General features: G+C 39.2%; 1 protein-coding gene across 1 annotated transcript in view; it reads left to right on the plus strand.

Annotated features, from left to right (window-relative positions):
• Nucleotides 1–3,133: 3,133 nt before the first annotated feature.
• tafa3a (TAFA chemokine like family member 3a) overlaps nucleotides 3,134–12,502 on the plus strand; it is a 125,678-nt gene continuing 116,309 nt past the window's right edge. Inside the window, exon 1 of the mRNA XM_037678838.1 lies at nucleotides 3,134–3,480. The gene's annotated coding sequence lies outside the window, so the exon portion shown is untranslated. The remainder of the gene's footprint in view (nucleotides 3,481–12,502) is intronic.

Consider the following 12,502-nt stretch of genomic DNA (forward strand, 5'->3'; position numbering starts at 1 on the left):
ATATAAAGCAAACAATGAGTATAAAAAATTGTATTTTGTTGCATAAGCAGTTCCCAGGCTGGTGCCTAATTTATGCTGGATAAATATATTTGCAGCTCCACTTTCACACATTTAAGTTACACAACTTAAAGTGTAAAAGGTCATAGCAAAGCAAATCTTAGTCATTTGCAATATTTTCAATGGAAAGCATTATTTTTAATTCTCAGCATGCTCCTTTGAGAGGTTTATTAAGGCAAAATAAAATCTGATGAGCACTTGTGTTTTTTGCTCTTATTTCCTGTTTATATGACAAATTTAAATCTATTACACTTACATTTACACAATCCAAATGAGCTGAAATCAACCCAGTATTTATTTTCTAGCTATTTTTTTTTTTTTTAATTTTCAAACTCGTATAGTTTTCTAATTGTTTTAGTCTAACCAAGTTGTTTTGCTGTGCAACAATTTCTGTTCTGAAGAAGCTATTTCTCCACCTATTTTTTTTTTCCTCCTAAAGATGTACTCTCAGTGTTCACACTAAATTGAGCTCATATATTCTGGCTTTATGTGGGCATTATTTCTTTCTTTATGGATGCAGCTCTCCACTGGCTCAACAGAGTGTTGGTGAAGTCGGAAACTCCATTATCGGGGGCCCCTGATGAAAACCTATTAATGGCTCTGCAGTTGGGATTGAGGTCGAGAGAAAGACCCGGCAGTCCAGCCACTCACACGAAGCCATAAAGCCTGATGTAGAGGCCTCTCACTGAACATCTGCAGCCCAGGAAGAATAACTGTACCGATGTCTGCAGACCTGTTGAATTAAAGGGGGCATTAACTGCTGCTTCCTCTGCATTATTGATGGGGAGCTCCACTCCAAAGGCCATAATGTCTGTTATTCCCCCCCGTCTGCAATCTTCCAAACGTCTTGCCGTCTTCAAACACACTTCTGTGGAAAAGAAGTGAGGGTTCAGGTGGAGTGCTCATCGTTCTCCTTGCAGCTTGGTGTTATTTTGAGCCACCGCACCACCATCGGCGTGGAGCTGTGAAACCTGCGCAGCTTGCGTTGCCCGTGTGAAACGAGCGTAATCGCAGGATGACGAGCACAGGAAGGTGAGCGTTATGCAAAGTGCCACCTACTCTAAAAGCACCATCCGTGGCGGTGAGGGTTCCTCTCAAAGGTGCCAAATCACATGACGCCGCAAGCTCAGAGAGCCTCTTATTGTGTGTTACAAAACCAGAGATTATTACTTAACTGTGATGCCAAATACTCACAAACTGGGATTACCTTATGAGTCAGCTGGCTGTTGGGCTCCCACTATAGGCTTTATCTGTTTCAGACACCTTCCCACACTGCTGACCTCATCCTGTCATATGATTTAATGAGCAGAGCGGTGTCATGAACCGCAGCGTTCGGGGGATGACAGCATACAGCTCCACACAATGCTCAAAAGATTAATGAGGTCATCTCCTCGGTCTATGTGCGAGACGCACGAGGAAGAAAGAAACTTGATTAGTTTAGGAGACGTTTAATATGAACGACGCAAAGAGAATACAAAATATTGTGTGCAGTATTCACGGGCAGGCAGGAGGCGACGTGAAGCTCGGCTCTGGTATCTGCTTTGAATTTTATAGCCCAGACTGGTCACTGATGAGGAGCTGACGTCTGTTTGTACTCGGTCAGCAGGGACTGGTGCACTCTTTCTTAATGCCTGCATCTGTGTGATGTTGTGTGTGTGTGTGTTTATGGAAATTTCTATAAGGCACTTGACTTTGGCGTTAAGATGGCAACATTCTCTAAGGGTCGTCCCACTTACTGAAATACAAATGCTATAGGTTGCTTTAGAGCTTAGTATTGATTTTTCCACCCATTTCTGGGTTTTGACAGATCTAATGCAACAAACTACTGAATAAAATGGATAAATGATAATGTACAGTAGCTACAGAGAAGTATTTGTAGACTGGCAATTAAAGCTTGAGGACACTGAGATAAGAATATGAGAAATGAACAGAAGCATGAAATGGACACTCCTTGTCAAACTGCTTCTTACTGTCAAAACCAAAAGATGAACCAGTCTCCAAAAGGCTAAAAGAACAACTTGCTTTTCATTTTTTAGCCTATTGTCGAAGTTTTGCATTTCTTTGTTTGTGGTTTCCCAGAGTACAACAATATTTAAAGATGTGCACATTTTAAAACCGATTCATGCCTTTGAAAGCTTGATTCTCTGCACTTTTCTGTTTCATCAGACCACATGACCTTCTTCCATTGCTCCAGAGTCCGATCTTTATGCTCCCTAGCAAATTGAAGCCTTTTTTTCCGATTAACCTCAGTGATTAGTGGTTTTCTGAAGGCTACACAGCTGTTCAGTCCCAATCCCTTTAGTTCCCTTCGCATTGTGCGTGTGGAAATGCTCTTACTTTCAATATTAAACACAGCCCTGAGTGCTACAGTTGTTTTTATTTGCTTTGATTTCACCAAACGTTTAAGTGTTCACCGATCACGATCATTCGGGGATTTTTTTTTTTCCGGCCACATTTCTTCCTTAAAGACGATGTGTCCCCGCTATCCTTCCAGTTTTTAATAATGCGTTGGACAGTTCTTAACCCAATTTTAGTAGTTTCTGCAATCTCCTTAGATGCTTTCTCTGCTTGATGCCAATGATTTGACCCTTCTCAAACAGAATGACATATTTTCCACGACCACGCGACGTGTCTTTCATCATGGTTGTTTAAGAAATGAGAAGCAACTCATTGCGCCAGTTGGGGTTAAATAACTTGTTACCAATTGAAAGATAATCACCCATGCAGTAATTATCCATAGGAGGCTCGTACCTATTTGCTTAGTTAAATCAAGGTGGCGACTTTATCTTTTGTCCAGGCAGTATATATCAAATATGGGTAAGCAATTGAAGGAATACAGTATTTTCTAGTCATTGATAAATGCTTGTTGCCATCAATGGCCGCTGGGAGGCGCTAAAACACCAGCGCATCTCCTGCAGTCTGCTCAGCCTGACTGATGAGTCTCTCATCTTCAGAGCTTCAGATGCTTTTCTCTAACTGCACGACGCTGCTGCCCAGAGTCCAACTGCATGCGCACTTTGTGAATGGAGGCTTGTGGGAAAATGACAAACACACTCGTTATTTTAATCCAGAGACTATGAGCGCGTGTCCGGCGTGGTGTCCAGCTGCCGCGGAGCGCGGGCGGACGGGAAGTTGCGCCTCAGCCCCGGAGGAGCAGCAACTTTTATAGACTTTCAAGTCCGCCGCCTGCATGCGCGCAGCAGACCAAGTTCTGAGGGGGTTCGGACTCTGGGATTGAGCATCTGAAGAGCCCTGGTGTCAGACCTGTGCGTTTAGGTTATGTGTTATCCAGGGAGTCTGGAAGAGACCAGGAGGAAATCTGAATTCCCCGAAGAACAGGTTTCTGCTGTGAATCTGGGAATGGAGCATAAATGAAAGGGACGTTAATCTGGATTAATTGATCAGCTGAGAGAAAAACGGCAGGTAGGTTGGCAATGCAGCTCTTGGGTCTTTGACAATCTGTGGAATTTAAAGTGTGAATTTCTCAATCCAAAAGTCACGAATTCCACCTGTCTAAAGGATTGTCTCCTGCTGGATCGATAAAATGATTGATTTTACTTGTGATCCCAGCTGGGAATTGATGAGGTGGCGTTCTTGTGTAGCTGCAGGCTGGCAAATATTCAACTTCATATTGTCAAAAGCAGAGAATATTATGTGCAGCAATATATATTTTTACTGACTGCTTACATTTGATCAGAGGCAGAGATTTTCTCTTTCAATGGGGTGGCCCAGTTGATATATTTAAATTTTATTTTATTTTTGCATTGCATGTCACTGCACAGAACTGACTCAGTAATGTTCATTGGTTACTCCTTTCCATGTTTCAGTCATTTCTGATAAAAAAAAACAAAAAAAAACAACAGCTTCTGATCCATATTACTGTTAATCTGTCTAAATTCTCAATACAATTAACTGGTAATGTATTATTTAAGTGAAGCAGCAGCACGAGTCAAAGTGCCAGTGAAGAAGATGCTTCGTCCCACATTTCCTCTCTGGAAAAAAAAAAAAAAAAAAAAAAAAAGTGAGTGGGTGTATGAGAACAAGTCAGTCAGACAGGCAGGGTCACAGAGCCCGCAGAGTGAATCTGTCTTCTTGACTTTTCTGTGTGATAAAATGTTCTCTTTAGTCTTTACAACAAGGACATATCCATGCCATTCATTCTCACAGACATAAATGAAAAGGTTATGTGCTCATAAACACCTTAAAATGCCGCTGCAGCTCTGGCTTGACTCACTCACATGACTTTGACTCCTCTTTTAAAGATATGGATTCAAAATAATGAGAAAACAATCTAAAAATGAATGGTCCCAAAATTTGGATGATTATAAATCATAAGATAAATTTGCAGTGTGTGATATTATCATTTCATATTGCGATGATGATATCAACTGTGACAAACCCACATTTTCCTCCCTTTTCACATTCTCTTCTGTCATCACTGACGTGAAGGAGAGTCCGTTGGATCATCCAAATATATTATTAGCACGCAGTACATGAACACATGGTACTTGATATATAATATCCTTTGATTTATTGTGGTCCATGCAGTTCTTTGCAGTATTGATATTCCACTCACTGATATGCAATATATCTTAAACATTTATGTTAAAATAATAAGACATTTTAAATTTGAAGTATAAAAAAACAGCGTGTGATGAACTGGCAACTTGTTCAAGATGCACACAATTATTTTAACCAGTGCCAGCTGGGTCGTCCTCTCCTCAACCCCCTCCTGCAGCCCCGGACAAAGCAGGTACAGGAATATAGATTGAATGATTACAAATGAAACAAACATGGCTTTATATATAAAAATCACCGTTATAAAGTTCAAGGTTCTTTATTGTCATTCGCATCACATGTGGTACATGAGGTGGAACGAAATTGTGTACCCCAATATCCCAGTTACATTAAAAAAATAGCAAAAATATAAAATAAACCACTAATAAACCATGTGTATAATAAAATTATAGAACTATTATCAGTCTATACATTTACACTGTATCTGTGTGTGATTTAATTATTTCAGGAGCACTTTGATCAAAACCTGATGTCAGTGATGCTCTATAACGGAACAGTTCAACTGGCGGCCCGGGGGCCAAATCAGGCCCATGACTGAGCTCAGTTTGTCCCATCAGTGGGTTCATTTTTAAATAAAACTAGATTTTAAACCATAAAACAAACGTACTTAATGACAATAACTGCTGGATGTCCAGCCCCTGAGCTTTTAGCTTTCAGAAACTGTGGCCCCCTGAGCAATTTAGCTGAATGACCCTGCTCTGTAAACTGGGATGTTGTGGATAAAATTCCTGTTTTACGTAAATCAGTAACCGCCCAAAGACCATTACATTTGAATGTGTGGGATTTTTCTGAAAGTTCAAATCTGCGGTGGCTACTCCTGACCACTCTTAAGTTCTTCTGTTGCTAAATGGGCGACCTAAGTTTGATATGACATTTTTGTGTGTATATAGTGTTTGTATGGAGCTTACTCTGCAAAAACAGGTGCGCTTCATCTCCATATATATATATATATATATATATATATATATATATATCTTCTGCACCTTTAGAAAGGGGACCCCAGAATAAACACGACTCCCCGCAGTGAAGCTCAACAGGCCTGGTAAATGTGGATCTGAGTTCCTCACAAGGGAGAGAGAGGAACAGCTTCAACTCCAAGTGCCAGCTGTGTGTCTTTATCTAAAGGACAATGGTTTCATTTTTCTGTGTTGTGCTTTGATTACACAAGAGTCCCGAGTGTTTGGCGTCAGCTGCGTTGCACGCAGACTTTAGATATTTATGGTCATGCTTACACATCATTGTGAATATGTCCGCAGTCCCCACAAACCTTCTCTTTATCTTCTCCATTTCTTCTTTCCCTCTTTCCTTGCTCACCTCCTTCTTTTATTTGCCCTTCATCTGCTTGACAAGTGTTGTGTGGTCAGCTGTTTTTTCCCCCTCCTCAATTAGTGCCATCATCGCGTTTCATCCGGGGATGAATACGGGTATAGTAATAACCTTACACTCCTATCGCGTGGTGATACAATTCTGCTGTGATTAATTGACGTCCCCTCAGAGAGTCTGAGGAGGTGTAGATCTTCCCTTTCACACTCGCTGACAGTCAAGCCATTATATTGTTTTATAGATCGCCGTCAGTAGCCCTTGAAGCCGCCTGCGGCCCACTGTTGTTTTGGAGGGTTTTATTGTGCAGGGTTATTGGTTGCTATTGCTGACAGGCAGAGCAAAGGCCACCCTGGGATTACTGGAGATGGGATCTCTGTGACAGGTCCACTGTATTTGACAGTAGCACTGGAGACTTGAAAAAGCTTGCTCTGCAGAGTTTGTAGCAAAAAAAAATAAAGTAGTAATTTGTTTTGGAGCCACAGACGAAAGTTGTGCCACCGTGACACTGCAGTACTGCACGATGACATTCGTATTCTTGAACAAGAGGTGAAACAAAATGGTTGCTTTTGTGCCATTTGGACGTGACACACTGCAGCTGTGCAGAATAACCAACATAAGGAGGAAGGACTGGTTGCCTCGCTGTTTTATTTGTTGTTTAAAAAAAACTACTGTCACATAGACATTGCAATAGGAAGTCAGGGAGCTGACAGACGCTTGGAAAGACTCCTTGAAATGCATGAGATGATATCCAGAAGAAGAGAACAGTGCAGAACAATAACGATAAGAGGCTTGTTTCTAGTTTTAAGGAGCACCCCAGGCATAATTTATGTTCTCCGCCATCTTCCTGCTCCTTCCGTCAGATCAATAGGGCTTAATAAAAAGAGTCTATATTGGTTTTACAGGCTTGGAACAAACCTTTCAGCATTTTGGTTTTTACAACATATTAAAGTGTGCGTATGTGCTGTGCAAACAGGATTGTGTGCACAACTCCAATTCAAAAAAATGCTGGGGATTTCTAAAGAATGTAAGTAAACATAGAACGCAAACCTCATAAGCAGAAGTTTAAATAATGGTGGAACACTGGAAATGTATCTAATGCTTAAAGCAAGAAACAATATGCTTTTTTTAAATTTAAAACGAAGGTTAATTTAATGGCAGCAACACATTTACAACAATGGGACAGCGGCAATAAAAGTATGTGGTATGTGGTACAAATAAGACGCAGCAGGAGGAGCATTTAGCAACAGGTCAGAAAGAGGACTGGCTATAAAACAAGAAGAAACAGTTTAAACGGTTGAGTCTCTCAGAAGGTAAAATGAGTAAAGCTGTATCAGTTTGTAAAACTGTCTATAAAAAAGCAACAATTTCACAATAATGTTCCTCAACAAATAATTAGAAATATTTAGGATTTTCCATCATCTATAGTTTACAATATTACAAAACAAATTCAAGAATCTGGAGAAATCTTTGAGTTCAAAGGACAAGACTGGAAGTCCCTTTTGAGTTTTGCTCATGATCTTCGGACCTTCAGGCGGCACTGGATCTGATTCTGGACATCACTGCAAGGGCTCAATAACACTTCCAAAAACCCATTTCTGTAAACTTTTTGCAGTTTAAAATGGAAAACTGCTTTGTTGTTAAACAAACCAAAAACTGAAATTTCTTATAGAAATCACACATTTCCTGTTCTCAGTACTAAGGAAGGGAGACCATCCAGTCTATTAACAGCACAGTTCAAAAGCCTGCCTCTCTGATGGTATGGGGGTGTATTAGTGCCCACCTACACACCTGGAAGGGCACCATCAGTGCAGAAAGTTGTAAACAGGTTTTAGAACACATGCTCCAATCCAGCAAATAATCCAGCAAAGAAGACACAGACTGCTGAACAGCTAACTACATCGGACAAGAATGGGAAAATATCCCCTCAAAAACTTCAAAAAGAGGGGTTTCCTCATAGACATAAACATTCGTCTGTTTTATTATTTTTTTAATTGCTGCCATCAAATCTAAAATGAACTTTTTTTTGTTATGTTTACTGTGTTCCACTGTGAATAAAATATGGGTTTCGATGAGTTGCAGTTTCTTACATTCAAATTTATTTGAATTTTACACAACATCCCGACTTTGTGGAATTGAGGTTGTACCATTTTTCCAGCACTTTTAAGTATCTGCAATTAAAGTTGACAATTTTCCACTTCTTTTGACGTGGGCATGATTGTTGCTGATATGGGCAGCACGGTGGCACAGTTGGTAGAGCCGTTGCCTCTCAATGAGCAGGTTGCCACGGTTCAAATCCTGGTCTGGGGGCCTTTTTGAGTGGAGTTTGCATGTTCTCTCTGTGCATGTGTGGGTTTTCTCCTGGTACTCCAGTTTCCTCCCACAGACCAAAAACATACATGTTAGGCTGATTGGTAACTCCAAATTGTCCCTAGTGAATGGCTGTTTTTCTTGAGAACTGTCCAGGGTGTCCTCCGCCTCTCGCACAGTGACTGCTGGACATGGGCACCAGTGACCCCTGTGACCCTAAAAAAAAAAAAAAATATATATATATATATATATATATATATATGTATAAAATAAATAAAGTCTTGGATATTGTATCATTTCAAAGGCTGTGAACCAACGCTGCAGATTTGGTTTAGTAAAACCATAAAAGTAGTCAGTTGTCTGTGTTCACGTACACGATTACGCCCGATTTTAGCATTTTGAAGATGCGCTGCTCAGTGGCGTTCATAGGCTAATGTGTTTATAAAGCTATTTGTTCCACCTCTCAACGTGCCGGCTCGAGCTACTGGGGTAAATCTGACTGGTGCTTAAGGGAAAAATTCAAAGCACCACAATACCAAAATAAATGCAGCATTGTGTTCTTGTGCTGCGCTGAAGTGTACAGAGAGGACGAGGACAGGAAGAGAGTGCACCGCATGTTTTATAGATGCCATTTAAAGGAGCATGCACAAGAATAGCTGGCTGAAATGAACTATAACCACAAACTAAACACCAAGACAATAAACTAACAAATTGGTTTTCTGGAAGCCAGCGGTGTCCCAGTCACTCACCCGAGCTGATCTGTGCAGATGCAACCAACAGTTTTTTTTTTTTTCTTTTCCCTGAGAGATTAGGTTGTGGAGAACAACAGCATCTCTTATTTATTCATGCTGATTTGCTGTGTACATGTTTGCCTGTGGATATCTGTGTGCGTTTGTGTGTGCGAGGGACGGAGATGATGTTTGTATGTGTGTGTGTTCAGCTCAAGTGCAGCAGAAAGCCCTGTGTGTTTATTTGGATGCTGTGTGTAAGAACGTCATGTGTGTACAGGCTTTTTATCGTCTGTCACCGAAAGGCACAAGGCAGGCAATTATGTTTTCACGAGTGTCTCTGTGAGTGTGTTTGTGTGTCTGTTAGCAAAATATTTTATGAACTCCTGAATGTATTTTTCATATTTGAAAAATGTAAACACTTGAATCAAACAACGAAGCCCTCAGCTCTGGGTTTACATCTTGAAAAAATGCAAAGTGCTGTAAAAATTGGATCTTTTTATTTTATTTTTTTAATTTAGCCAGTTCAAGAAAGTTTGCGTGGCTGCACACACAGAGGGAGAGTAAAGTCTTCCTCTTGTAAACACAAATATACAGCTACTGTTGATCTTATGCTAGCTAATCATTTGCTGCTGGGCTTGTGCCTCTTTGTTAGCTCATCAAATAACGTCTACTCAGTCTATCACTCGCTGGAAACTGTATGTTTTTCTACATTATAAATGCTTGTAACTGGTGAGAAGAGACAAATAAAAGTAAACCTGTGCCTCAGCTGAACAGATTTTGATTTTGATGCACCTGCAGTGATCAGCTTGGCATTTTCTGTCATTCAGCAGAAAAGAGAATTAAATTCAAGTCGTTTCTGACATTTTGAAACCACCGGACAGCAAATAAATGCACAGAAGAAGCTAACGTGGGGAAATAAGATCAGAATGAAAATAAGGTTAGCTTTATTTGAATTTTGCACTGAAATTATCGGCATTTTAAAAGTGATAAAATATAGCAGTTCTGTTAGCACCATCACAAATATAACTGTGTGATTTGTATTTTTAAGCATATTGTTATATCCAAAAAGTCATCTTATTACAATCAAACTTGCATAAAATGGATGATTATCATTTATAAGAGACAAAGAGTCTATTTATAGAGGCTGCAAGTTGTGGGAGTTAAGCGTGATAACCACCTGGTTATATAAACTAACATTTTCTTTCTAGTTTCATAATTTATTAGAAAATTACAAATTTTTACCAGCTGTAAAAAAGATGTGTCAATAAATGAAACAAAACTATAACACTGGCATCCAGTCCTGGTCCTCAAGAGCCATGTTTTTTAGAAGTTTTCTGCTTCAGCACACATCACTGGAATGAATGGGTGATCAACAGGCTTTGGTAAAACTTGAAATGGTAATTTATTCACTGGATCAGGTGTGTTGGAGCAGGGAAACAAGTCATTTTAATCTAAATGAGCAATTTGTTTTTTGATCATCTTAGTTTTGATGGTACACCCTGCTGTTTTTGTGTGTTATAAACATTTTCCCTGTAATCCATGGATTGCATCTTATGAAGTGCATTCTAACCCATCAGTTGTTTTTCTTGTGATATTTATGGTTTAACGTGTATTAAAAACTGGCGAGTTTACAATCACAGTTTGGCGATTTCTGAAAAATCACAATATTTCCATTTATTTTCAACCATGTTCCAGTACAATGATCTCACGTACAAGCACACATTTTTTTATACCAATTAGATGTGACTCTTTTACCGACTCTTTATGTATTTTATTTCGCTCTCCTTTTTCCAAAGACAAAGCCAAAAAAGTCTCTGCCCAGCTCTTGATGGGTTTGGACAATGAGGCTGATCATGTCGGAGTGGAGAAAAACCTCAGCAGAGAAATTCATTCTTTCAAGGCGGTGGTTTTCACCTCCATCAACCCTACGTTTCGTTTCTGTTTTTGTTCTCTTTTCTTGAGATGGTCAGTATTTGGCAGCTTTCACTTTCAGCATTAAGCCGTTGTGCCAAGTTCTCATCAACTCCTTTCCCAACAGCATCGCGAAGAACTGAACTCCCCAAGCCCTTCACCATCAGCCCAGGAAACAGGTGGAAGAATTGCAAATTTCTAAAGGTCTCATTTCTATACCTCCGTTCCTGTGGGAGAAAAAAAAACTATTTTTTTTTATTGGCAGATTTCTTCTCTTCCCATTTGTGGTGCCAAACGGGTCTCGATAACGTTTTTCCCCCTTTCTTTGTTTTTATGTCTGATTCCAAACTTCACTTTGTGCTAATCTGAAGAAAGTTTGGTAGAGACGTTTAATTACAAGGATTAAACATGAACTTGCTATCTCTTGTCTTTGCTTAGCAGTTCAATGTTCAAAAAGCAACACAATCAAACAAAAACAACAATATGGTCCCAGCAATTAAATAAATCAGACTTATTGAAAATATGCACTTCTTGTCACAAGTCTCCACATGTAGCTCATGAGATGGTTCAGCCTTTTTCTTTCATTTACAGTTGCAGGTTCCCGACTCCTCATCTCTTTGTTTTCTTTCTCCTTCAGCCTGCAGTTTGTGACCCACACATTGTTCAGTCTCAGATTAATATATGATAAACGGTCCAAGTCACTAAAACACATCTAGAGAAAAGTAACAGTGTATGATGAAAGGAGCTTTTACAAAGTGAGAATACACAAATGTATACTTTGGAGAAAGTTTAAACTTATTTTTCAGTTGGAAGTCTTCTTTGAAGTAAAGCTATTTTTATTTAGTTCTCAGTTTTATTGATTTCCCTAGATGGACACAAACTTTCCTGTGACCCGGAAAAAGAACAAAATGAGTAAAAGATGGATTGATTGATTTCCCCATCCCTTTCATTATGGATGCACCGATTGTGAAATTAAACACAGGGACAGCGTTTGTTTTACATTTTCGGGACTTCCAGATCCCCATTCTAAATGGACGGGTGTTGTCATTCGTGCCAACTTTATTCAGTCAACAACAGAAGCATTAGTATTTTTAGGAGCCATTTAATTTTAAAGTGTCATAAAGTGTATTGTTCAGACGACAGCCTTTCAGTTGTGAGCTTTAAATGCTTTAAAAGAAAATGACTTTTGTTTGAGAATGTACTTGTTGTTTTCACAATGTCAGAATTGGATCAAATATAAGGTCATGAGTCTCTTTCACTATTCAAACAAGCCAACAAGTTAGTTATCTGAATAATTTGATTGCACCTTAGAGCCATATAAATCCATCAGGGAGATCTACACCACTCAAAAAAACTTCCAGATGAAACTCTGTAAGTGCAAAAGCACGATTTGTCAAATAATCTTACAAAAATAATAAAATAAGCTCATATAATGTTACATTTTTTAAATATAGTTTAATATGTTTAGTGTCCTACAGGGAAAATACAAAATAAAAAAAATCTTTATCTCATATCCTTTAATTTACAGCTAGGTGAGCAGTGTGTGGAAAAAATATTTTATATCAAGAATACATACATACATACATGCATACAAA

This window comes from Nematolebias whitei, chromosome 7 (assembly GCF_014905685.2).
Source record: "Nematolebias whitei isolate Nwh7 chromosome 7, NemWhi1, whole genome shotgun sequence".
NCBI lineage: Eukaryota > Metazoa > Chordata > Actinopteri > Cyprinodontiformes > Rivulidae > Nematolebias > Nematolebias whitei.